The sequence below is a fragment of the Erythrolamprus reginae genome, chromosome 9 (genome assembly GCF_031021105.1).
Source record: "Erythrolamprus reginae isolate rEryReg1 chromosome 9, rEryReg1.hap1, whole genome shotgun sequence".
Lineage (NCBI taxonomy): Eukaryota > Metazoa > Chordata > Lepidosauria > Squamata > Dipsadidae > Erythrolamprus > Erythrolamprus reginae.
The window spans coordinates 33,810,247-33,837,297 of record NC_091958.1 but is presented as its reverse complement, the minus strand read 5'-3'; positions in this window follow the sequence as shown (position 1 = coordinate 33,837,297).

Genomic DNA, 27,051 nt, shown 5'->3' with positions numbered 1-27,051 from the left:
GGGACGTTTGCATGAGATTTCAGTTACTGCAGCCAAATCTTGCCACAGTGCCTAATAATTATTATAATTTAATAATAATTTATTAGATTTGTATGCCGCCCCTATCCGTGGACTTGGATAAAGGAGCGGCCTAAAGTGGCAGAACCCCAGCCAGCAGCAACAGCGGTGGCCCCAAGGTCCAGCCATGCAGCCGGCCCTGTGCTCTCCCATGCCATGCCTGCCTCTTGGAACGAGGGAGTGGGGAGCCAGACGGAGGCCTGAGAGCCCCAGCCAGCAACTACAGCAGCTGTAGTGGTGCTGAGCTCAGACTGCCTGGCCTGCCATCCTACGGCAGGAAAGGGTGAAGGAGCAAGTAAGCGGCGGTGGTCTCTTCCCAAAGGTAGGGAAAAAAGAGTGTGGGTGGTTGGGACGTGTGGGGGAACCGAAAGGAACAGGAGTGAGGGTAGCCGGAACGAATAGTGAGTGTCAGAAATTAAAAATCCCTAGGTAATAGCATAATGCAGAAAGTAGGCCTCAGGTAAGTATGCTGAGTCATTCAGAGGCAGTTGAGCGTGCAGCAACCTAGTAATTATGTGAAAAGTATTTAACTAGACAAAAGCTCCCTGCTCTTTCTCTCTATTTGCTATTAGCTGTGTGCTGTTGCTGTTCGTGGAAGTATGCTTTGAAGAAGCTGTAACGCTGTAAAAGTTGGTTCCTGTGAGTTATTGAACTAAGATAGTTGTAACAAGGTACTAGTAAGATACTATTGTATGTATAGTATGGACAGTAGTAGTAGTAGTAGTAGTATAAGGAAGTAAATATATTTTTCCACAACTTCCTACTGCTGCTGTGTTTCATTGAAGACTTTAACTCCATATCTACTGGTCTGTGGCTGGCTGGCTGGTTGGGTTGGTGGTCTGGCTGGACTGGTTTGCTGCTTGGACACAAACAGGCTAGCTTCCGCAAATGCAGGCTCTGATAGTGGGGATGTGGAGGGGAACCTTTTGTGTCATGGGGGCGGACAGAGGGGGGGGGGGGTAGGGGGAGGAGAATGCATACCTGAAAGCAAAAAAGATGCTGAAAATCGGCAAAATCTCTCACACACCCGTGTCCTTGTGCGAGATTCCGCTTCTACACATATGCAGAAGCCGAATCTCATGCCAGGAGCACACGCTTTGCACATGCACACGGCACATTCTGGTAGCACTGGCAAATGCGGCCCCTCATTGCATAGGAGAGCCAACTTTGCTTATCCCTGTTTTATTCCAGCAAGATTTCTTGGTATAGTTTGGAAGCCATGCCCCCCCCCCCAAAAAAAAAACCCCTATCCAACCAACCAACTAAAAACTAAAACTTGACACTGATTGGACGAAAGAGGGGAACCCATCTTCTCCATGTAAACAGAAATAAGGATTCCAAGCTGTTAGTAAGGAAACCAACTATGTTTGGTGTTTCTCATTGCTCTTGGCAAAAAAATCCCCCAAAACTTTCAAAATTTTCTTCTGGTCCAGCAAGGGCAACTACCCACCCATTATTTCTGCTTGCAGATTTGACTTGCTGGGCCAAAATAACAGTGACAACCACATAACAACCATTACTGTGGAAGATCTATGGGCAGGTATTTTCGGGTTGCTCAACACTCATTTCCATTCCGATCACAAAGTGTCGTCTTGCAGCAATTTTATTTCTCAGCCAAAAAGAACAAAGGGGAAAAGGAAAAGGGAGGGAGATAAAAAGGCAAAACATTGAAAGGGGAGAAAATCATTATTACCTATATTGAAGTATCTTGAAAATGCCTTTGTGGGTCAAATATTTTTTCCCCTCAATATCACTAGATTAAAACAAACACACCGCCTGAGAAAAGAGATCATTTCTTGTTATCTAATGTCAATACTTTGGGTGGGTATCTGAAATGGGAAGAAAAGCACAATTATACCACAGGAAAAGTAATTAGATGAAGAAGAAAAAAACCTGCTAGCATTTTTATGGTTCTAAAAGGCAGCTGTCAATAAGCTGGAAAAAACTGTTAGGAGCAACAGAAAGTGGCAGAAATTATCTATTCATCTATCTATCCATCTGTCTGTCTGTCTGTCTGTCCATCCGTCCATTCATCTATCCATCCAACCATGCATCCATCCATTATCTATCCATCCATCCATCCATCTATCCATCCATCTTGTGTCAGGCACCAGTTGCAGCCCTATCTGGACAGGAAGTGTCTAGTCACGGTCACTCATGCCCTTATCACCTCAAGGTTCGACTGCTGCAATGCTCTCTACATGGGGCTACCTTTGAAGAGTGTTCAGAAACTGCAAATTGTGCAGAATGGAGCCATGTGAGCAGTCATGGGCTTGTCCAGATATGTACATATCTCTCCAACACTCCGTGGTCTGCACTGGCTGCCAGTTGGTTTCCAGACTCAATTCAAAGTGTTGGTTATGACCTATAAAGCCCTACATGACATCGGGCCAGAATATCTGTGGGACCGCCTTCTGCTGCATGAATCCCAGCGACTGGTCAGGTCCCATAGAGTTGGCCTTCTCCAGGTTCCGTCAACTAGATAATGTCATTTGGCAGGATCTAGGGGGAGAGCCTTCTCTGTGGGGGCCCCGGCCCTCTGGAATCAGCTGCCCCTGGAGATTTGTACTCCCCCCACTCTCCTTGCCTTCTGTAAGTCTTAAGACTCATTTATGCCACCAGTCATTAGATTCTTGCCCCCTGGCCAATAAACGTATTGAGAGAATGTTGAGTGAATGTAATGATTGTTTTTTATGGTTTTGGGATTTTTTAAACTTTTAAATCTAATTAATTAAATCTAAGATATTGTATATTGTTTATTATATGTTGTAAGCCACCTGAGTCCTCGGAGAGGGGTAGCATAAAAGTTAAACAAACAAACAAACAAACAATAAATAAATAAATAAATAAATTTTTAAAAATGTATCATCTATCTATCCCTCCATCCATCCTCCTTCCTTTCATCCATTAACTATCTATCCATCCATCCATCCATCCATTCCACTGTTTGATCGCTCTTACCATCAGAAGACTCCTCTTTATTTCCAGGTTAAATCTCTCTTTGGTCAGCTTCCATCTGTTATTCTTTGTCTGGCCCTCTGGTGCTTTGGGTTAACACTCACAGATAGAGAAAGTTACTTGTTTACTTTGAGACACTTATTTCTATCAGCTCAGCCTACTTTTCAGGATCACTGGTGGATAAAATCTATAGGAAGCTATATGTTTGTTCTGGGAATCCATGCAAGGAAAATGACAGAAATATTCAAAGAGCCACTGGGACAGAAAAGGCTATTGAGACCCTCAAGCCCAATCTTTGCTTTGTGCTAGAATCCAGGTTAATCCGTCCCTAGGGCGACCTGCAGTAATTGCTCTCATTGTCAAACTGTTCTTGCTGAGAAGATGGTTTTGGTAATATTCAAATTGGAATGTGTCTTCTTGTACCTTAAGACCAAACTCTAGAATAGAGTTCTCCAATCTCAGCAACTATAAGAATTCCCCAGCCAGCATGTTTAATATTTGTTGGCTTCAACTCCCAGAATTCTCCAAACAGCTTGCAGATTAAAGAATTCTGGGAGCTGAAGTCCACATGTATTTGCACAGACTGAAAAAGGCTGTTCGAGAATCACTTGGTTGAGTTGGGTGGCCAAACGAATGAATGAATGAATATCTAGTAACATACAAATCTTCTGTCACCCACTACAGGTTTGCTCCACAAGCCTCTAGGATAACTACCAAGTATTATTTTTTTTTTTAAAAAAAAATGGAAATAAACATTATATGAATACATTCAATATTGTCAAATTATTCACTAAGGCTGCATTACTATTAGACTATTAGTCTTCTCATCGTTCCTATCTCCCAGGAATGGGCTACTATTTCAGTCCCTACACGCCTGCCTCCAGCCCCCACATAGGGACGTGCCTCCTCATGGTGGATTCAGCTTCTGCGCATGCGCAGAAGATGAATCTCCTGCGAGGACATGTGTGTGTGAGATTTCAGGATTTTTTCACTTCTGCACATGCGCAGAAGCAAAAAGAACCTGGAAATAGGGAAAAACAAGGTAAGGGACTGCTCACCGCCGCCATTCGCCTCCCCACACCTCTTGCAGTGGTTACCCCCCACCTGCTTTGCCATGCCGTCGCCCGCTCACCACCATTCAACCCCCTGCACCTCTCACGGCAGCTCCCCCCACCGCCCACTCTGCCATGCTGCCGACAGCCATGTCACACTGTGAGCGGCCCACCGGCCCTTACCTTGCTCCAGTGACCTTCTACAGGGGCGTCGAGAGCATGCAGGCCGGGTGGCCCCAGGTTCTGGCCACGCGGCCTGCTGTGTGCTCTCCTGCACCACAGGCATCTTTCTCTCCTGTGGCGTGAGAGAGCAAGTGCATGGTTGGAACATGGGCTGGCCGCTTTTGCCAGCTGCTGCTCTAGGTGCCGCAGACAGATTCCGGCTGCTGAGCATGTGCAGCAGCCAAAATCTTGCGGAACGTCCTTCCGGCAGCAAAATTTGCCAGTTTCTTTGCTTCCACGCATGCGTGGAAGGAAAAAAATTGGTAATTTTTTACCAGAATCACTCTGGTTGCACATGCACAGTGCAGGCATGTCTGGCAGCAACAGAGCTAGTTTATGCACTCCATTTCCACCACCAGAATGGTGTTTTCAACTGTTCCTGGTCTTGCCCACCACTGCTATCACCCATCTCCTCCCACCTATGACCTTATGTCTGTAACTTGTTGCTTGCACCCTTACGATTTATATTAATAGGGATTGTTTCCTGATTGCTCGCTCGCTCGCTCGCTCGCTCATTCATTCATTCATTCATTCATTCATTCAATTTTTATGCTGTCCTTCTCCTTAGACTCAGGGTGGCTTACAACATGTTAGCAATAGCACTTTTTAACAAAGACAGTGTATTGCCCCCACAATCTGGGCCCTCATTTCACCCACCTCGGAAGGATGGAAGGCTGAGTCAACCTTGAGCCGGTGATGAGATTTGAACCGCTGACCTACACATCTACAGTCAGCTTCAGTGACCTGCATTACAGCACTCTACCTGCTGCGCCACCCAGGCTTATTTGTACCTTATGACAATCATTGAGTGTTGTACCTCATTATTCTTGACAAATGTATATTTTCTTTTATGAACACTGAGAGCATCTGCACCAAAGACACTTGGCCAGTAAATTATTCTATTCTGTTCTGTTCTGTTCTACTCTGTTCTATTCATCTTTGTCTCTCTTCTCTGCACTCTTTCTAAAATCGCAACATCTGATATATGATTATTAATTAGAAACGGAAGAACTACAGAGACTTTTGGAAAGCTTTCTAAGGAAGGTGGGCTCTGTCCAGGATGCTGATCCCTGGATCCTTTCTTCGTATGTCCTTCCTGCACACTGTAATTCTTTGCAGCTTATAAAGGAATAGTTCTCCAGTATGTGACGTGGTCATGGGATGAAAAAACTGTTCACTGGAGTTTTTATTTATTAATTAAATGTATATATCCCTCAGGATATATAAACAGGAGCCTGCTGGGCCCACCAGAAGTCGGGAAACAGGCCATTTTCAGCCTCCAGAGGACATCCAAGGGAGAGCTATTTCCGCCTTCCTCAGGCTTTATATTATAGGTGTGGGCACTAACACATGTGCGATAGCATGCGCGGATGCTTTTTCAGCACCCAATGGAAAAAAGATTCACCATCACTGCCACAGAGCTTTCTCTTCATGCATCTCATTCTCCGGCTCCTTTAGTATTGGTTTTGGGACGGCCTTTGAACATATTGGATGTCATGAATGTCCCTTTTCTTCATTCTCTCTCTCTACCTCTTTCTCTCTCACCACTGCAGTCTAATAACGATGAAAACTAAATTTAGAGAGTCGTCCATTCCTCAGAACTAGACTAGTCGGAAGAATGCTGGGTGAATGGCACAGCTGTTGCCAGAGGTGGGTTTCAGACTGGCTCTATAGAAGGGGTACTGGGAATTTTCACCCTCTTGCCAAACCGGCAGTGATGGCTGGCTGGACACACCCTCAAACTGGCTTTCTCTTGTTTTTCACTTCTGCACATGTGCAGAAGCTGTTTTTTGCTTCTGGGCCTGTGCAGAATTTGGGTTGTCTGCCCTGAGTGTGCAACATACCCACGCCCATGCGGCATGGGAGGAAGCGAAGCAGCAGTCAGGTAAGTTAGCATGTACCCCTGGTTGTTGCATTGGAGAGCACACTCCAGACAGTGTTAAAGGGTCCCTACAACATTCAGAGTTCAATTTCAGGAGTGATGAAATAGTGCCACACCAACTTGAGATCAAGACCGCCAACTCTCGACTAAACCATTTAACTCGGCAAGAATGAAAGAGGGGGCAGGCAGATGATCAGTGTTATAGAATGAGTTTGATCCTTCTTTAATAGGTTTTTAAACCAGAGCAGCTGAGCCAGAAGAGCAAGGAGAGAGGGGGAGAGGGGGAGGGGAAAAAAGAGCATTTCCCCTCCTTGGTAGCAGACAACACATTCCTCTTTGATCCAATTGCCGGGAAGTGCCACTCACAATATGAAGAATACTGAACAGCAAGCTTCTGTATTAGATTGGATGTGTGTCTATATTATGTAAATTGTAACTGCTCATTACTGCATGTTTCACAAGCCAGCTAAGTCACTCAGTGGTTGTATGAATTCATAAACAGTTGTAATTCACCTCCAGCATGGCATGAAATAAAACTGGAGATTGTATGCAGAATGAATAATGGGAGCTGATGAAGGTTGGTGAGTTGCATTCTGAAAAGATCCCCTATCACACATTCATCTAATAAAGGCATAACATATACTTCTGGAAGAACCTGGCTATGAAACCTGCCCATAAAAACCTTTGCTATTCACCATTGGGCACCTTTTGATTTTCACTATTAGCAAATAGATACATAAATTTTCCTCAGGAGATCTGTTTCTACCCTGGACTTTCAGGTTTACCATTGCAAACCTATAATTGTGGCTGTGGCTTAGCCCATCTGAGAGCAGGATAAGAAGCAATGGGTGAAACTAATTATGGAGAGAAGCAACCTAGAACTGAGAAGAACTTTCCTGACAGTTAGAACAATTAACAACTTAACGACAGTGGAACAACTTGCCTGAAGAAGAGGGTGTTCTGACACTGGAAGTTTTTAAGAAGAGATTGGACAACCATTTGTTGGAAATGCTGTAGGGGGTTGGACTAGAAGATCTCCAAAGTCCCTTCCAGCTGTTATTCTATTCCATTTCATTCTGTTCTGTTCCATCCCACCCCACCCCAACCTGTGTACAGTGGAACCTCGACATACGAGCAGCTCTACTTACGAGCTACTCGAGATAAGAGCTGGGAGGGGAGCGACATTTTTGTTCGCCTCCCGAGCTCACATTTGGGATACGAGCGCCAAGGAGCTGTCTCCTGAAGCCGAAAGCTAACTTCCGCGTTCGGCTTCAGGAGACAGCTCCTTGGCGCTCGTATCCCGCGTGTTTTAAAAGGTTGCAGCCGGCCTGGGGGGCTCGGGGGGGTGCTGGCAAGCCCCCCAGGCCGGCTGCAACCTTTTAAAACACGCGCGCCGCTTCGCAGCTGTCTCCTGAAGCCGGAACGCTAACTTCCGCGTTCGGCTTCAGAGGACAGCTGCAAAGCGGCGCGCGTGTTTTAAAACATGGCAGCCGGCCTGGGGGGCTCGGGGGCTTCCCCCCGAGCCCCCCAGGCCGGCTGTGACGTTTTAAAACACGCGCGCCGCTTTGCAGCTGTCTCCTGAAGCCGGAACGCTAACTTCCGCGTTCGGCTTCAGAAGACAGCTGCAAAGCGGCGCGCGTGTTTTAAAACGTGGCAGCCGGCCTGGGGGGCTCAGGGGGAAGCCCCCGAGCCCCCCAGGCTGGCTGCCACGTTTTAAAACACACGCGTCGCTTCGCAGCTGTCTCTGAACGCTAACTTCCGCGGCAGCGGTTTTTTTTTGTTGTTGCACGGATTAATTGACTTTACATTGTTTCCTATGGGAAACAATGTTTGGTCATACGAGCGTTCTGACTTACGAGCCTCCTTCCGGAACCAATTAGTCTCGTAAGTCGGGGTTCTACTGTATTCTGCAAGTGGTAAGCTTCTCTCTCTCTCTCTCTCTTCTCTGTCTGTCTTTTTCTCTGTTTCTTTCTCTCTTTCTCTGTCTCTCTCTTTCTCTTCTCTGTCTGTCTCTGTCTTTTTCTCTGTCTCTTTCTCTCAGTCTCTCTCAATCTCTATGTGTGGGTGTCTGCGTCTCTGTCTCTCTCTGTGTGTCTCTGTCTCTGCGTGTGTGTGTTTCTCTCTTCTCTGTCTGTCTGTCTGTCTCTGTCTTTTTCTCTGTTTCTTTCTCTCTATCTCTCTCAGTCACTGTGTGGGTGTCTCTGTGTCTCTCTGTGTGTGTCCCTCTCTCTGTGAGTCTCTGTCTCTCTCTGTGTGTGTCTCTCTGTCTGTCTGTCTGTCTGTCTCTGTTTCTTTCTCTCTATCTCTCTCAGTCATTGTGTGGGTGTCTCTGTGTGTCTCTCTCTGTGTCTCTGTCTCTCTCTGTGAGTCTCTGTCTCTCTCTCTCTGTGTGTCTCTGTCTGTCTGTCTGTCTCAGTCTCTATTTCTTTCTCTCTGTCTCTCTCTCTCTGTGTCCCTCTCCCTATCTCTGTCTCTATGTGTGTGTGTGTCTCTCTTTGTGTACCTGTCTCTTTGTCTCTGTCTCTCTCTGTGTTTCTGTCTCTGTCTCTCTCTGCCTCTCTCTGTGTCTTTCTCTGCCTCTGTATGTATGTATGTCTGTATGCATGCATCTCTGTCTCTCCCTCTCTCCCTCTCTATCTTTCTCATGCCAACTTTCCAACAGTGTAGACATTCGAGGAGAGCTGGCTCTTTCCATAATGAGTATGGCTGCAAAACAGGAACTTTGAAAAAGGCAGATAGGAGAAAGGCAGACTCCTTTGAACTGTGATGTTTGAGGCAACTATTACAAATCTCATGGACTTCAAAAATAACAAACAAAGGCATCGTAGACTGAACCTCACCACACACATCACTTGAAGCCAAGGTGGCCACACAGAGGCTGTCATACTTTAGTCATGTCACGAGAGTTGACTCACTTGACAATCACGCTGGGAGTGATCAGCAGAAATAGGAGATTGGGATGTCCTACCTAGCACCCACTGACTGGACACTATAAAAGATGACACTGAGATGCCCATGGTGGATCTGAAGGACATAGTGTGAGACAGAGGGACATGGAGAGTGCTGATCCATAGCGTGGCCAAGAGTCAGACATAACTGAGTGGCTGACAACGAGAAAGAGAATTTAGGCCAGGTTATATGTCCCTTGAGTGAAAACACTGTTGATTTTATACCCTCCAATGATTTTCTGTATGTCTCTGATGTTCACAGGAGTCTTGTCCAATACTACCATCCAAAAGGATAAATAGGAATGTTTTATGAGGGGGTGACTATTTAGTCTCCTTGCATTTGTGTATTGCTTATAAAATGATCTCTAAGAAAAAACAGAAAGGGATCTGTAGCCTATCAATAGGACTATTTCTATAATACTGTATGTAACATACTAATAGAAACATAGAAGATTGATGGCAGAAAAAAGACTTCATGGTCCATCTAGTCTGCCCTTTGTACTATTTCCTGCATTTTATCTTAGGATGGATATGTATTTATCCCAGGCATGTTTTAATTCAATTCCTGTGGATTGACCAACCAAGTCTGCTGGAAGTTTGTTCCAAGCATCTACCACTCTTTCAGTAAAATAATATTTCCTCATGTTGCTTCTGATCTTTTCCCCAACTAACTTCAGATTGTGCCTCCTTGTTCTTGGGTTCACTTTCCTATTAAAAACACTTCCCTCCTGAACCTTATTTAACCCTTTAACATATTTAAATGTTTTGATCATGTCCCCCCCTTTCCTTCTATCCTCCAGACTATACAGATGGAGTTCATGAAGTCTTTCCTGATAAGTTTTATGCTTAACACCTTCCACCATTTTTGTAGTCCATCTTGGGACCCGTTCAATTTTATCCATATCTTTTTGTAGACAAGGTCTCCAGAACTGAATACAGTATTCCAAATGTGGTCTCTCTACAGCGGGATCACAATTTCCCTCTTCCAAGATTATTGGAGACTGGAGGCTAAAAGATATGATGAACGGTTGCAGGAACTGGGCCTAGCTAGTCTAGTAAAGAGAAGGACCAGGAGAGAGATGATAGCAGTCTTCTAATATTTGAGGGGCTGCCACATAAGGGAAGGGGTCAAGCTATTTTCCAAAGCATCCAAAGGCCAGACAAGGAATAATGTGTGGTAACTGAACAAGGAGAGATCCAACCTAAGAAGGAGAGATCGTGCAGAATGCAGCTACGAGGGCAATCATGGGCTTTCCCAAATATGCCCATGTCACACCAACACTCCGCACTCTGCATTGGTTTCCGATCAGTTTCAAGTCACAATTCAAAGTGTTGGTTATGACCTATAAAGCCCTTCATGGCATCGGACCAGAATACCTTAGGGACCACCTTCTGCCGCACAAATCCCAGCAACCGATTAGGTCCCACAGAGTTAGCCTTCTCCGGGTCCCGTCGACTAAACAATGTTGTCTGGTGGGACCTAGGGGAAGAGCCTCCTCTGTGGAGACCCCGGCCCTCTGGAATCAACTCCCCCCAGAGATCAGGATTGCCCCCACCCTCCTTGCCTTTCACAAACTCCTAAAAACTCACCTCTGCCGCCAGGCATGGGGAAATTGATTCCCCTCGGCCGTCCCGCTTTATGTATGGTTTGTTTGGGTTGTATGGTTGTTTTTAAATTAAGGGTTTTAACTGTTCTGTTTTTAATCATTGGATTTGTATTGTGTATTGTTGTTATGAGCCACTCTGAGTCTTCAGAAAGGGGCGGCATACAAATCTAATAACTAATGAAATAACTAATAACTAACATGGAAATTTTCTCAAAGTGTGAACAATCAACCTATGGAACAGAAATTGCCTTCAGAAGGTGTGAGAGACCCAATCCCTGAAAGCTTTCAAGAAGAAACCTGACTGCCATTTGTCAGAAATGGTGTAGGGTCTGCTTGGGGCGGTGGCTTGAACTAGAAGACCTACAAAGTCCCTTCCAACTTTGTTAATCTGTTAACTTGAGTCATATGCAAGTGCCTTAGCGAAAAAGGAGGAGGAGGAAGAGGAAGAGGATGCAAAGATTTCCCATATTAACTCTCACACATGGTCTGAGGAACCATTTAGTTTTTCTGAATCAATATTTCTCATCTGATCTGAGTTATTCTTTCAAACATCCTCCAACTGTCTCATGAAAACTGCTAACACCACCATTGAAAGGTAATCTCTCAAAACAATAAAAGCCCCTTTTTTAAGCAATATGCATTCAGTCCAACTGCCACTCATTTCTCAATGTGATGTATCCAAGCCAGCATAAACCACTTTTATCACGCTTCATTTTAAAGACGGGGTGTTCACCATCATCCCACCTAAGAGAGTTACAACATAATGGGCACGTTGCAATTCAAGCAATGACCACAAAATGCAATTTCATTACGAGCCAGATGGAAAAAACGGAAGAGGGCCCAGTCACAGAGAATTACATTATTTTTATCTTGCTTGGTTGCTTTCTAAAAAACCATGAGTTCCAAACATGTCCTGTAATCTCTTGTGCTTTATCTTTCAACTCTAGTAACCTGATAATATTCCATGCGTATATATTTGATACTCTGGAGATGGAACCAACCTCAGCCCAGAAAATTAAGTTGTTTTATGTTTCTCTGACTCCCCCCCTTTGTGTGTGTGTGTGTGTGTGTTTATTTATTTGTGTGTGTGTGTGTGTGTGTGTGAATGTGCACTGCCTTCTACTAAGGCAGAATATTGTCTTATTGCAGATTAACCCTGCAATAGGAATCTCATCAGAGAAGAAAGAGAGAACCCTATTTCTTTTTTAAAAAAATAAAAAATAAAATCAGGCTGCACACCTCAGAGACTAGATAAGACTATAGGGAAGTTGCAAATTTTCAGGAAGATAGATTACAGCTCCAGGAATGGAGATGAAAAAACAGTTTAGGAGTTGTTTGTTACGTATTCTGCTCTGTTGCTTTCAGAGCTACAGAAGGTACAATTGAGTATGATGAATGCTAAGGTACGAAACAAAAGCAAACCAAGAATTTAAAACTGAAAAAACACTTGTTCAGGAAGAACATTGATTCTGCCTAGATCACATCAACTCGAGGAGGGGAGGGTAGAATGGAATAGAAATAGGAATAGGACTAGAATAGGGGAATAGAATTGGAATGGAATGGAAGGATAGAATAGAATATTAGAATAGAATAGAATATTTGAATGGAATGGTCTGGAATAGAATAGAGTAGAGTAGAATAGAATAGAACAGAATATTGGAATGGAATGGTATAGAATAGAATAGAATAGAATAGAATAACTTTATTTGCCCAAGTGTGATTAGACACACAATGAATTGTCTCTGGTGCAGTGACTCTCAGTGGATATGCAAAGTAACAAAATAACCATAACCATACCAATAAAAGTGGGTAGTAAAGAAGATAATAAGAAGGATTATAATACTACAGCCACGGTACATGGGTAAATATATTTAGACACAATAAATTACTGTGAGGAGAAGGTATTCAGCAGAGTAATGGCACAAGGGGAAAAACTGTCCCAGGGTCTAGTTGTTTCAGCATGTAATGCCCTATAGCAGAGTACTAAGGGGAAGGGAGGTGTCATTTCGGAATTGGCAAAGAATATTACCCACATCTTCTGAAAAAGCTCTCTGATTCATTTTAAAAAGGCTTCCTATCCATTAACTGCTCGATCCAAGTACCTTGGAGAAGAGTGAGCCATTTTTTTTTAGGAGCCCCTGGGTGCTAGTTGGGGAATTCTGGAAGTTGTTGTTGTATCCTGAAATGGCTACCTTGTAATTCCTGTAAATAGTTTGTTCCTCTTTCCAGCGCTGTCTGAGCCGAAGCAGGAAGTCGCTCCTGATTGGCTCAGATGCGGCCGGCTCTAGCTTTGGCGGGAACCGCAAATGTATAAAAGGAGCGGTTTCTCCAGGCAGAGTCAGTCGGTACTCGCTGAATTGTCACTTTGCCTTGCTGAGCTGTCACTTGTTCTCTGAGCTGAATAAAAGTACCGAATGCTTGAACCCTGCCTCTGGGTCTACTTCACTGGCGACGAACGGACGGAAGAAACATCGCGTGCAACATGAACAAAGTCCAGATCGGCCAGGCTCCGGAACTCTTCGATCCCGAGAAAACGACCTGGGACGAATACATGGCCACCTTCGAGATCTTCCTCGAGGCGGCGGGAATACAGGACGCCGAAGCCGATCGCAGACGGGCTATTTTCCTTAACTACTGCGGCCCAGAAATCCGTGGACTTGCCTAGACTCTCACCGAACCGCAGCAAGCAAGAACCGTAGCGTGGGACGTCCTACAGGAAAAGCTAGCGAGCCATTTCAAACCGACCAAACCAGCCATGGTTTTTCGGCATCAATTTTCCATGATGGCTCAGAAGGAAACCGAGTCAATCAACCAGTTTACAACGCGACTTCGAACGGTACTTGCTCAATGCAAGTTTAAAGACCCGGAAGCTCGCCTCACCGACGCCCTGGTTTTCGGCATGAAAAGCGCCACAGTGAGAAATAAACTACTCACCGAAGAAGAGCCGACTCTACAGACCGTGATTAAACTAGCGCAGACCGCAGAAGCAGCCGACGCAGCAGCTAGAGAATTGAAAGAGCACGGAAGGCGAGAACTCATTGCAAAGATTGACTCCGCGTCCCCCCGTGCCGTGGAAACAGACGACCTCAGCCAACCAGTTCACAGCGGGGACAACTGCCTCCTGGTACAAGACCAGCCGAGACACCATAGAGCTACTCACCCAGCCCCCTGCGCGGGCTGCCGGGGAAACCACCAGCGCCATCGATGCCCTTTCCGAGACGCTACATGCCACCGCTGCAACCGTCGAGGCCACATCGCCATCGCATGCAGAGCAACAGCACCAGAAGAAACATTCGCCACACCGCAATACCAGCGACCACAAAACCAGACCCCCCAATCGCGAGAAAGGAGACCGTTCCGCAACTCGGGTCAAAGGAACTACTCAACCGCTAACCGCGACTACTATAGAGGTAACTCTCAATTTTCCGTGAATAACACGGCAACCAAAAAGGGGGCTAAAATTGTTATCTCACTGTTACTAAATAACCAGCCTTGCTCAATGGAGCTGGATACGGGTTCTAGATATACTATCATGCCTTGGGAGAAGTTTAAACTGTATATGCCTAATGTGTCTAAGGCTGATCTAAATCAAACCTCTTTGGTGATCAGAGACTTTCAAGGGGGGGTAATCTCGGTCCTGGGAACAGCAAATGTACCTATTGCATTCAAGAATGTTAAATGTACCCTTCCCATGCTTATTGTAACGGGGGCCAAGCACTCTCTTCTGGGTTTAGCGTGGATGGAACCGTTGGGAATTGAAATTTCGGGTGTGTGTAATGTAAACTGTGATAATATGCCTAACTTTGTGAAAGAGTTCCCTGAAGTGTTCAGCCCCACCTTGGGATTGTATAAGGGGCCCCCTATATCATTCTCTATTGACCCCAAGGTCCCACCGGTCAGACTAAAACCTCGCAGGGTCCCCCTTCCGCTTCTCCCCAAACTAGACATACAGCTGGATAAACTCATTAGCCAAGGTATTTTGGTCCCTGTGGAACAGGGGCCATGGGAAACTCCCATAGTTACACCTCTGAAACCAGATGGGTCTTTAAGAGTTTGCGCTGATTACAAATCGACCCTGAATAAGGCACTCCAACACCACCCCTACCCCATCCCGGTTGTACAACAACTTCTACACTCCCTGGGGGAGGGGAAAAGGTTCGCAAAGATCGACCTGGCGCAAGCTTACCAGCAACTTCCGGTCGATGAACAAACAGCAAACGCACAAACAATTGTAACGCACAGGGGGGCTTTCAAATGCACGAGGTTACAGTTTGGGGTAAGCATAGCCCCAGGAATATTCCAGAGCATTATGGAACGCCTATTGTCAGGGGTAAATGGGGCCATTCCATACTTTGATGACATCTTAATTGCAGGGGAAAACCAGGAACAAGTAAACAAAAGAATAAGGGAAGTACTTAAGAGGTTACAGGACAAAGGTCTAAGAATCAAGCCTGATAAATGTGTCTGGGGAACCAACAGTATAGAATTCCTAGGATATAAAATAGATAAAGAAGGTATCCACCCCACAACAGAGAAGCTGAGAGCAATTAGAGAAGCCCCAGAACCACGAGATAAGAATGAGCTGCAGGCATTTTTAGGCCTCCTTAATTTTTATTCCGTTTTTTTAAAGCAGAAGGCAACAGTAGCAGAGCCTCTCCATCGTTTACTCCAGAAGGAAGCCCGCTGGACATGGGGGAAAACTGAACGTGAAGCTTTTTCTCAAATAAAGAATTTATTAACTTCTAAAAGTGTAGTAGTCCAATATAGTGCTTCACTACCCATTAGGCTCACGTGCGATGCTTCGCCGTACGGCATAGGAGGAGTCCTAGCTCACGTTCTACCGAATAAGACAGAGGCCCCAATAGCATTTTTCTCAAGAACCATGACCAGCACAGAGAGGAATTATAGCCAGTTAGACAAGGAGGCTCTAGCTTTAGTGGCAGGGGTAAAGAAGTTTCACAATTATATTTTTGGAAGAAGCTTTGAACTAGTCACTGACCACAAGCCCCTACTAGGTCTGCTAGCCCCCAACAAGCCCACTCCACCTTTTATGTCTCCAAGACTAATTAGATGGGCTCTTTTCCTCTCAGGGTACCAGTATGAGCTCACCCACAAGGGGGGGAAGGAAATCAATCACGCAGACGGCCTCAGCAGGTGCCCCATAACAGACTTAGTGGAAGACCCTGTTCCTTCCACAGATGTGTTAATGATAGAACTCGAGGATAACCCACTAACCACGGCCAAAGAGGTAGCTGCACACACGCAGCAAGATCAAATCCTTAAACAAGTGGTGAACTGTGTTCTAAAGGGATGGCAAAATGATGTTGTGAAACCTGAATTGTGTGATTTTAAAAACAAAAGACTTGAGTTATCTTATGTAAAGGGTTGTCTGCTGTGGGGGGATAGAGTGATCATCCCCAGAAGCCTAAGGGAAAAGGTACTCAAAATGTTACATGTGGGTCATCCTGGGATTGTCAGGATGAAGAGTCTGGCAAGGGGGCATTTATGGTGGCCAGGGCTGGATGCTGACATTGAAAGTTGGGTTTCAAAGTGTGAACCGTGCCAAGAGTCACGGCCTAGTCCCCCCAAAACAACTCCGGCTGAGTGGGAGCAGCCTGCTGGTCCTTGGTCTAGAATCCACATTGATTTTGCTGGCCCAGTGGGGTCCCAGTATTTCTTAATAGTGGTTGATGCCTTCTCCAAATGGGTGGAAATAATAGCAATGAACAACATAACCACAAGTGCCACCATCAAGGTATTGAGTAGACTGTTTGCATCCCATGGTTGCCCAGATATCTTAGTGTCTGACAATGGGCCACAGCTAACAGCCAGGCAATTCGAATTGTTCCTAGATGGCCTAGGGGTCAGGCATGCCCTCATCTCGCCTTATTCGCCCTGGGCTAATGGATTGGTAGAACGTTACGTTCGTGTGGCAAAGGAGGCATTGCGCAGGTCAGGCCCTGGGGATGTGCAACAAAACTTGGACCAATTCTTACTCACCCAACACATTACCCCTAACTCGCACACACATGTAAGCCCTGCAGAGTTATTGATGGGAAGGAAATTGAGGTCACCACTAGACAGGTTAAACCCAAGGTTCTGTGTTAATAATAACCAAATGTGTGTAAAACCTGAAAGAGAAATGTATTTGGGACAAAATGTATATGTAAAAAGTTTTGATAGAAATGTAAACTGGATGAAAGGAGTTGTTGTTAAGCAAAATGCACCAAAGACTTATATTGTAAAGCTAGAGGATGGTCGTTTGTGGAAACGACACATAGACCACATTCGAAAGCGAACAGAAAATCAATTGCCACAAACCGCTGACATGGACTCTCCCCCTTCAACAGACTTTAGCACATTGCCTGAGTTAAGAAACACGCAGAGAGACTTATCGGGCCAGGGGGAACCATCCAGCGACGCCGAGCCATCCTCATCCTCCGAAGCCGCCGTTGGGCCCGCCAGGCCAAGTCTGCCGCGCCGGGAAAACAGCGGCGAGCCATCCTCTACAGTCGGTGTCGAAGGAGAAATTGAACTGCGCAGGTCAGCGCGAGTTCCACAAAGGCCCCACCGATTGGACGACTTTGTCACATGGCTTTCATGATGGATGTGTCCAACTATGAGGGGAGGGGTGTTGTATCCTGAAATGGCTACCTTGTAATTCCTGTAAATAGTTTGTTCCTCTTTCCAGCGCTGTCTGAGCCGAAGCAGGAAGTCGCCCCTGATTGGCTCAGACGCGGCCGGCTCTAGCTTTGGCGGGAACCGCAAATGTATAAAAGGAGCGGTTTCTCCAGGCAGAGTCAGTCGGTACTCGCTGAATTGTCACTTTGCCTTGCTGAGCTGTCACTTGTTCTCTGAGCTGAATAAAAGTACCGAATGCTTGAACCCTGCCTCTGGGTCTACTTCAGTTGTTGTCCATCCATCTTGAAGTAGCCAAGGCTGAGAAGCTTTTGCTGGCTGGGGAATTCTGGGAGTTGAAGTCCAAATATCTTCAAGTTGCCAAGGTTGGGAAACACTGCTCTAGAGCAGAGGTCCCCAACCTTTTTAGCACCAGGGACCGGCTTTAAGTTAGACGAGTTTTCTACGGCCCGGTGGGGGGGGGCTTTGGTCATATGGGGGTGGGGTTATGGAGGGGTGGAGCTTAGTGACGCAGCCCTCCACACTTCTCCACAGGGCGGGGAGAATGAGGAGGCTCCTTTGGCGGCTGGGGGCTGCCTGGCTTTGTGATTTTGACTGGGGGGGGACTTAGGAAGGTCCTACTTCTCCCCCCCCCAGCCAAAAACTCAAAGCCTATCTGCTCCAGAAACTTGGCGATCGCGCCCCACCGCCGCCGCCTCCTCCGTTTCCCCCAACGGCAAGCAATCTAAACGCGGGAAGGGCATTCCGGCGCTTCCCTTCAGCCTCAGAAGCCCCCTCGACGCTGGAGGGATGGTTATGAGGGGAGCGAGCGAGGAGAAGAAGACGTCCCACTCATCGCTCCTGAGGGAACGGGCGAGGGCGTCGGAGACCCAAAGCCCATCCTGCGTGGAGGGAGACGGAGCCAAGCGGGGCCACCCGGAGACCTTTTCCCGTCTTCTTCTCCTCGCTCGCTCCCCTCATAACCAGCAGCCCCGCTCGCGGGGGGATGCCCGTTCGTAGCTACCAGCCCGCCAAGCGTCGAGGGGGCTTCTGAGGCTGAAGGGAAGAGCCGGAATGCCCTTCCCGTGTTTAGATTGGGGGAAACGGAGGAGGCGGCGGTTGTTTTCTCCTCGCTCCAGAAACTAGGCGATCGCGCGCCGCCGCCGCCTCCTCCGTTTCCCCCAACGGCAAGCAATCTAAACGCGGGAAGGGCATTCCGGCTCTTCCCTTCAGCCTCAGAAGCCCCCTCGACGCTTGGCGGGCTGGCGTAGCTACGAACGGGCATCCCCCCGCGAGCGGGGCTGCTGGTTATGAGGGGAGCGAGCGAGGAGAAGAAGACGGGAAAAGGTCTCTGGGTGGCCCCGCTTGGCTCCGTCTCCCTCCACGCAGGATGGGCTTTGGGTCTCCGACGCCGCGGACCGGCTGGAAAACCCCAACGGCCCGGTCCCGGTCCGCGGACCGGCGGTTGGGGACCTCTGCTCTAGAGCAAATATAAAGCAAATGCTGAATTTCTGCCAATGTTTTCCTCCCTTTCTCAAAACAGGCATGTGATATTCGAAGCTGCCAGAGTGAAGAATCTACCACAAGCATTATTAATTCCAGTAGAGTTTTTCTCACATTACTTGTATTTACATAGGCAACTTTTTTCCCCTTGCTTCCAAAAGCTGTTATTACATTTAGGGGATGTCAGCATTTCCAAGCTTCGCTGGACATGTAATCACATGCTTAATTGCTCTTTTAAAGTATAATCAGACAAAGCCAGGATAAACCATTTTAGCATTCAAACAACTGCTCAAAAATAATCATAGCTACACAGGCAACTTCTTTCAAGCCCCGGCTTCCATAGCAGAAACAGGACTTTTCATCTCCTGCCTGTGGAGGAAATAGTGTCAGCAGAATTGCACGCAGGTGCTGACATTGCTGAAGTTTATTCACGGCTGTTATGCTGAATTTCAGCCACTCAGATGTAGTTATTATGCAGCACCAAGATTAGCAACAACATTAACGTTGGAAATTACTCTATTTGCAATCTGGCAGGTTCCAAATTCTACAAAGGACAATGAATCTTGAGTTAGGGTTTATCTTTCCCCACTTTTCTTTATGGTTAATAGGTTGTCTGGGTGAGGCCAAAGTCTTTTTATATGATCCCAAATCTATACTCCTAGCATGCCTAGAAGCATGGCCAATGTCAAGCTGAGCCCAAAAATAATGTGGAACACGCCAGCCAGAGTTCGCCTCTGTATTTGCATAGACAAAATAGACAGAATCTTGCCAGACTAAACGTATATTACTCTCACCCTGACAGATAAAGCCATAGGCCAAGATGAATTCTCTCTCACTGTGCAGATTTCAAAGGCCTACATCTCCCATATTATTTCCCTTGCATAAATTTTTGTATTTGTAGATACCTGTTACATTTCATGAAACAAACAAAATTGCATGCACATGAGAAGCACTTGGGATTTAATAGATGTTAACAATCTAGGTGGAGAAGGCATTATCATTTGGTCCATAAAATTATGTATGATTTGGAACGATGGTTTCTTCTAACTTAAATCTCTTTCTAACCACCAGGAGGGAAATCAGTTCAACATACAATGCCTTTCTAGTTTTGATTTCCAGTGAACAGGGAGGGAAAGGAAGGGAAGGGAAGGGAAGGGAAACTCATGAATAAACTTCATTTTAATCTTATAATACTTGGTTTTCTCACCTATCAAACCTCACCTATCCAATCTCCTTTTTCTTACTCACTCACTCTATTTTGAGCTCACCATTATATGACATACCCAACCATTGTTCAACATACAAAGCAGACATCTCAAGGTCTCTAATGAATTTACACATGGTCACTTTTTGAGCCTGTCCCCTGCCTTTGATGTCCAAATCATCATTCTGCTCATGTCAATATTTCTGAGAATATTTAATCGTCTCAAATGCACTTAGCTCCGGAAGATCCATCCGTCCACATATAAACTATCAAAGTTATCTAGTTTGGGTAATGAAACATCTGCAAGAAAACAACCAGACTCATAGATCACCAAGGACCCTTCGCATATAAACAAGATGGATGAAGAAAGAGCCACAAACCCAAAGAAAATGCAAAGGGGACGGGGTAGATTTAAATCTAATCGATTCAAGAAAATGTTTCAACTTACTGATGCATGTGGATAAGTCCTGGCATTGGGGTTCATCTCTTCCTCGGCATCAGATTTACGGCTCTGGAATTAAGAGAGAGAAGTGGGGAAGGAAGGATATGAGAAACCTGACAATTCTGCTGCTCACTTAGAACATAAAATGTAGAATTATAGGGCAGGAAATAAAAAACAATGTTGAGACTCTAGAAATAGTGCAGAAGAGCAATAAAGATGACTAGGGGATTGAAGGCTAAAACATTCAATCATCATACAGTTTAGCCTCCAGATCCCTAATGTTCTTTGTTGCCCTTCTGCACTATTTCTAGGGCCTCAAAATCTTATTTATTTATTTGTTCTGTCTGGGTCACTCCAGAAGCCAATACCAACCCAAAAAGAGAAGCCAGACACACTGGTAAAAGGCAAAGGCAGTTTTATAAAATTCAAGAAAAACACAGGTAACATGAAATGTCCTTACAAATGGACAATGCTGTATCTTCAGATGCTGAAAATGCTGTATCTTCAGATATATCCCCGAAGGCAAAAGTCCATGCAGCAATACAGAATTCTTGCTGCCAAGCCAAGGCTGTAGATAGCAGACCTACACCTCCCACGGGTCTTCCAAAGCTGCTGGGCCACAAGCCAGGAACAGAGACGCCGAGAAACAAGACAGGATAACGCAACTCCAAACTGATAACACTCCACATGGCTTCAAGGGCTTGCCTGCCTTTTAAACCCTGCTAAGGAGGACCATACCCAAACACAGCTGTTCCTAATTCAGTGTTGATAACACTTCTTTAATTGCTCCTTTCTTTGATCTGACCGTCTCTGTCGCATGTCAATGACGGCTTGTGCGTCATCACCTAATGACTCCAAGCTACTGGCTGGGGAGAGCCCCCCCCCAGGGCTCTCATGCTGTTCTGCTTCATCCCATTCCTGATTTTCCTCTCCCCCGTCCGACTGTTCAGCCCCCTCCTCTTCGCTGTCCCCCTCCTCCGAGCATGGAACCAACAGAGACACAGCTGGTCCCTGAGCAGCCTCAGGCTGAATCACAATATTATTTTTATTATTTATTTTCTCAAGTACGAATTGGTAGTATACAAAGATATTACAATATTTATATACATCAGGGGTGGGCAATTAATTTTGTCATGGGGCCGCATGAGAAATTGGGATGGTTTTAGAGGGCCGGATTAATATAATTAACTCAGCTCTACCCAATACTGTATATTATTGGGTAGAACTGAGTTAATTATATTATAATTATAAATTATAATTATATATTATATTATATTATATACAGTGATCCCCCGGGTATTGCGACCCCGATCATTGCGAAACGGCTATATGGCGATTTTGCAACCCGGAAGTAAAAACACCATCTGCGCATGCGCACCCTTTTTTCTATGGGCACGCATGCGTAGATGGCGCCGGGCAGATCAGCTGCTGGGCGGCTTCCCTGGGTCTCCTCTTGCTGGCGGGAGGGCGAGAAGCCCCCCCAGCACCCGTTCGCCCGCCGTTCGCCTGGCTCGCCTGCCGTTCGCCGCTCGCCCGCCCTTCGCCCGGCCACCCGCCGTTCGCTCGCTGCTCGCCCGCCGTTCGCCGCTCGCCCACCCTTCGCCCGGCCACCCACCGTTCGCTCGCTGCTCGCCTGCCCTTCGCCCGGCCACCCACCGTTCGCTCGCCGCTTGCTCCGCCATTCGCCCGCCATTCGCCCGGCCACCCGCCGTTCGCTCGCTGCTCGCCCGCCGCTCGCCGCTCGCCTGCCCTTCGGCCGGCCACCTGCCGTTCGCTCGCTGCTCGCCCGGCCACCCGGGTTCGTTTGGCTTCGGGACATGCCGGCGGCGACGTTTTAAAACAGCCGCGTGGCTTCCCAACTGAGTCCCGAAGCCAAACGCGGAAGTTCGCCTTTGACTTCGGGACTCAGTTGGGAAGCCGCGCGGCTGTTTTAAAACGTCGCCGCTGGCATGTCCCGAAGCCAAACGAACCCGGGTGGCCGGGCAAGCAGCGAGCGAACGGCGGGTGGCCGGGCGAAGGGCAGGCGCGCAGGCAGGCAGGCGGCGGACAAGCGGCGGGCGCGGCAGCAGCGAGGAGTTTGCGTGGGCGGCGGGGAAACCCCAATCTTCGGCTCCTCGCTAGCGCTGCGGAAGTAAAAACACCATCTGCGCATGCGCAGATGGTGTTTTTACTTCCGCAGCGCTACTTCGCGAAAACCCGATCATTGCTAGGGGTCCTGGAACGGAACCCTCGCAATGATCGGGGGATCACTGTATATATTATATATAATTATATATTATAATTATATTATAATTATAAATTAATTGCCCACCCTCTCCTTCCTTCCTTCCTTCTTCCCTCCATTTCTCCTTCCTTCCTTCCTTCCTTCTCCAGATGGAGAGAAGCTTCTGTCTCTCTAATTGATTGATTGATTGATTGATTGATTGTTAAAGTTGAAAGGGGCCATGAAGGCCATCAAGTTCAATCCCCTGCCCAAGCAGGAACCCTATAGTACACCAGTCAAGTGGCAGTTCAATCTTCTCTTAAAAATGTCCAGAGTGTTGGAGTTCACAACGTCCTCTGCCTTTTATTTCTGCTTTTGGGCAGTTCTTTACTTCTCTTTCAAAATATTCCTTTCAGGTGCCTCTCTTCAACTGATCTACATTGTCAGTTGAGAAAACATAGTGGAGGCTTTGCCTGAAAGTAGCTTTGGATTCCTTTTCTTTCTCCTCCTCCTTTTGTCCCCCCTGAGAGGTGGGGTAGAGGGCGGTTGCTTTAAATTTCTTGGAAAGGCCAATGAAACCAATGAATGAGCCATTTATTGGACTTTTGCAAAAGGGCATGGAAAGAGAATTTCTCCTTCCGTCCTCCCTCCATTTCTCCTTCCTTCCTTCTTTCCTCTCTCCATTTCTCCTCCTTTCTTTCCTTCCTTTCTTCCTTCCTCCCTACATTTCTCCTCCCTTCATTCCTTCGTTCCTACATTTCTCCTTTGTTCCTTCATTTCTCCTTCCTTCCTTCCAATCTCTGCAGGCCGGTCACAGACAGCGGGCGGGCCACATCTGGCCCCGGGACGCACTTTGCCCAGATCTGGTCTAAGGGTAAAGTTTTGGGGATTAGGTGATGATATTACAGAGTCAGGTAGTGAGTTCCATGCCTTCTGCTGCATGAATCCCAGCGACCAGTTAGATCCCACAAAGTGGGCCTTCTCCGGGTCCCGTCGACTAAACAATGTCGGCTGGTGGGACCCGGGGGGAGAGCCTTCTCTGTGGTGGCCCTGACCCCCTGGAACCAGCTCCCTCCGGGAGATTAGGATTGCCCCCACCCTCCTTGCCTTTCGAAAACGTTTTAAAACCCAGCTCTGACATCAGGCATGGGGAAAATGAGCTATGTCCCCTGGCCTATATAATTTATGCATGGTATGTTTGTGTGGATGTATTGTTTTAAATAAGGGTTTTTAGATATTTTAATTATTAGATTTGCCATTGTATATTGTTTTTTATTATTGTTGTGAGCCGCCCCGAGTCTGCCGAGAGGGGCGGCATACAAATCTAATAAATGAAATGAAATGAAATGAAATTAACTATTCATTTACTAAAGTCGTACTTCCTGCAGTCCAGTTTGGTGCGGTTTACTTTAAGTTTGCATCTGCTGTTCACTCATGTGTTGTTGTGGTTGAAGCTGAAGTAGTCGTTGACAGGAAGGACATTGTAGCAGATGATTTTATGGGCTATGCTTAGGTTGTGTTTAATTAAGGCAACGTAGTTCTAAGCTTTCTAAGCCTAGGATTATGTCTAGTTGCATATTCTGTTGCAAGTGGAGGGCTCTTCTAGTAAAGTATCACTGGACATTTTCTAGAGTGTTTATGTCTTAAATGCAGTGTGGGTCACTTTCCCAAGGTCTCTGATTATATCCTAATATATGAAAAAGAGGGATGTTTATCTGTTTCTTTAGAAAAGAATTAGATATCTCCTTCCACCAACTACAGAGTTAGGTAGTCAGTTACCTTATTTTTAATAGCTAACAAACGGGGTTTTTTCCTTCCCTTTTTCTTCTTTTTAATAATGTTTATTTAATATATATATATATATACCTGTACCCGTGAAAATCTACGAAAACAAATATATATATTTATTACCATGTAAATTGTTTCACATTGCATGAAAGGGGAGGGGAAGCGCCATTTCCTTTCAGAAAGTCATAAAATAAGGAAGTCAATTTCAAGGTCAATTTAACCTAAGTGTTACCCTTTATGTAACTCGCTGACCCTTCAGAAAATAATTATGGCTAGCATCTACAAATGCAATACACCACTCGGTATATCGCTGGCTGGGGAATTTTGGGAGTTGAAGTCCAAATATCTTCAAGTTGCCACGGTTGGGAAACACTGGTCTAAAGCATACTTTTTTCTCTCTCTTCTGTTTCATTCATATCTTATTCCCCTGGACAAGTTCTTGTAGTTTTCTCAGCAAGATTTCCAAAATGGTTTGCCATCGCCTCCTTCCTAGGGCTGAAGGAGGACTAGCCAAGGTCACCCAGCTGGCTTTGGGTGTAAAGTGGAACTAGAATTCACAATCTCCCAGTTTCTAGTTTGTTGCCTTAACCACTGCGTTAAACTGGCTCTTATAGAACCTACATATGGTTGTCCCTACCATCCCTGTCCTATTGTCTTCTTTTGTTACTTTTTATCATTACTTATCTAATGTTTTATTTGTACAAATTACCACCCTATAATTGTTTGACAAAATAAATAAATAAATAAATAAATAAATAGATAGATAGATAGATAGATAGATAGATAGATAGATAGATAGATAGATAGATAAATAAATAAATAAATAAATAAATAAATAAATAAATATGGTAGTGTATTTAGACTGCAATTCCATAAATTGAAAGAGTATAAGAATCGAAAAGAAGAATTAATTCTCCCATTTAATCATTCATCACCTGGCAGCTGTGTTAGAAACCAATTATTAGCAATAGCGGTCACACTTAGATTTACACACCACTTCATAGTGCTTTACAGTGCTCTCTAAGCCAGGGTTTTTCAACCAGTGTGCCATGAGACATGGTCAGGTGTGCCGTAAGAAAATTAAGCATGAGTCCCCAAACTACGGCCCACGTGCCGGTTACGGCCCATGGAGGCCATTTATCTGGCCCACCGCCAGCTGCCTCCATTCCCCTCACAATCTCTCCAGCTATCAGCGACAGGAAGAGTGGAGGCACAGGGCACGCTCACTGACCAATCATCTTCTAGGATTCATCCTGACCAATAGCAGGCCACCTCTCATCCACACCCAGGAAGGTCCCTGCTCGGGCTGCCGCACATTTTTCATTGTGTGGCTGTGGCGAGTAGTTGAAGCTGCTACATTGGTCACGATTTCTAATCCTGGTCAGGACTGGAGGTAAATGTTTAACTATATTTTTAATTTTTCTTTATTTATTTGTTTGTTTTGTCCAATACACAATAATACACAATGGAGGTTATAGAGGATATATATGAGTAGAATGTATCAAAGAGAGTATAGAAGAGAAATATAGGAGTAAAATATAACTAGAGAGAATAGCATAAAATATAAGAGATAAAAGAGATAGAAGAGATAGATGATGGATAGAAGAGATAGAACAGAAGATATATGAGATATAGGAGAGACAATAGGACAGGGAACGGTAGGCACTCTGGTGCACTTATGTATGCCCCTTACTGACCTCTTGGGAACCTGGTGAGGTCAACCGTAGATAGTCTAAGGGTAAAGTGTTGGGGGTTAGAGGATGATACTACAGAGTCCAGTAGTGAGTTCCACGCTTCAACAACTCAATTGCTAAAGTCATATTTTTTGCAGTCAAGTTTGGCGCAGTTAAGCTTGAATCTGTTGTGTGCTCTTATGTTGTTGTGGTTGAAGCTGAAGTACCGTATTTTTCGCTCCATAAGACGCAGTTTGAAAATCAGCCACGTCTTACGGAGCGAAGATGCAGGCAGGGAGGGGGGGGAGGCGCTGGAGCAGAGGGGGGGCGGCAATATACTCATCTGGAGACCGCCGCCTCTGTCGCCGCCTCTCCTCTTCCCAACCCCGAAGAGAGCCGCGCCTTTCGGCCTCCGGAAGTGCTGGGCCGGGGGACGCCTCCACCACGCAGGTTTAGGAGGCGGAGCGGCACCGGAGGAGCGTTGGCGGTTCCGAGCCTTTGGGAAGGCTACGGGAATCGCTTCAGGAGGCAGGGAGGTCTCGAAGCACCGTTCACCGTGTCTTCGCCTCCGCGCGCCGCCTCCGCCCGGCTGAAAACAAAACGGCTCCAAAAGTCGGCTGGGCTCCCGGGAGGCGGTGCGCGACTGTTTCCTCTTCGCTGCAGAGCTGCCGGGCAGAGGCGAAGACAACGGCGCCCTCCACTCTCTCTCCCTCTCTCTCTCTCTCTTTTTCTCTCTGTTGCCGGCGTGGTGAACGAGAGAGAAAGAGAGAGAGAAAGAAAGGAGGGGAGAAATAATGAGAAAGAAAGCGAGAAAGTAAGCAAGAGAGAAAGACAGGGAAAGAAAGCAAGAGAAAGAGAAAGAGAGGGGGGAAGAAGGGGGAGGGAAAGACATAG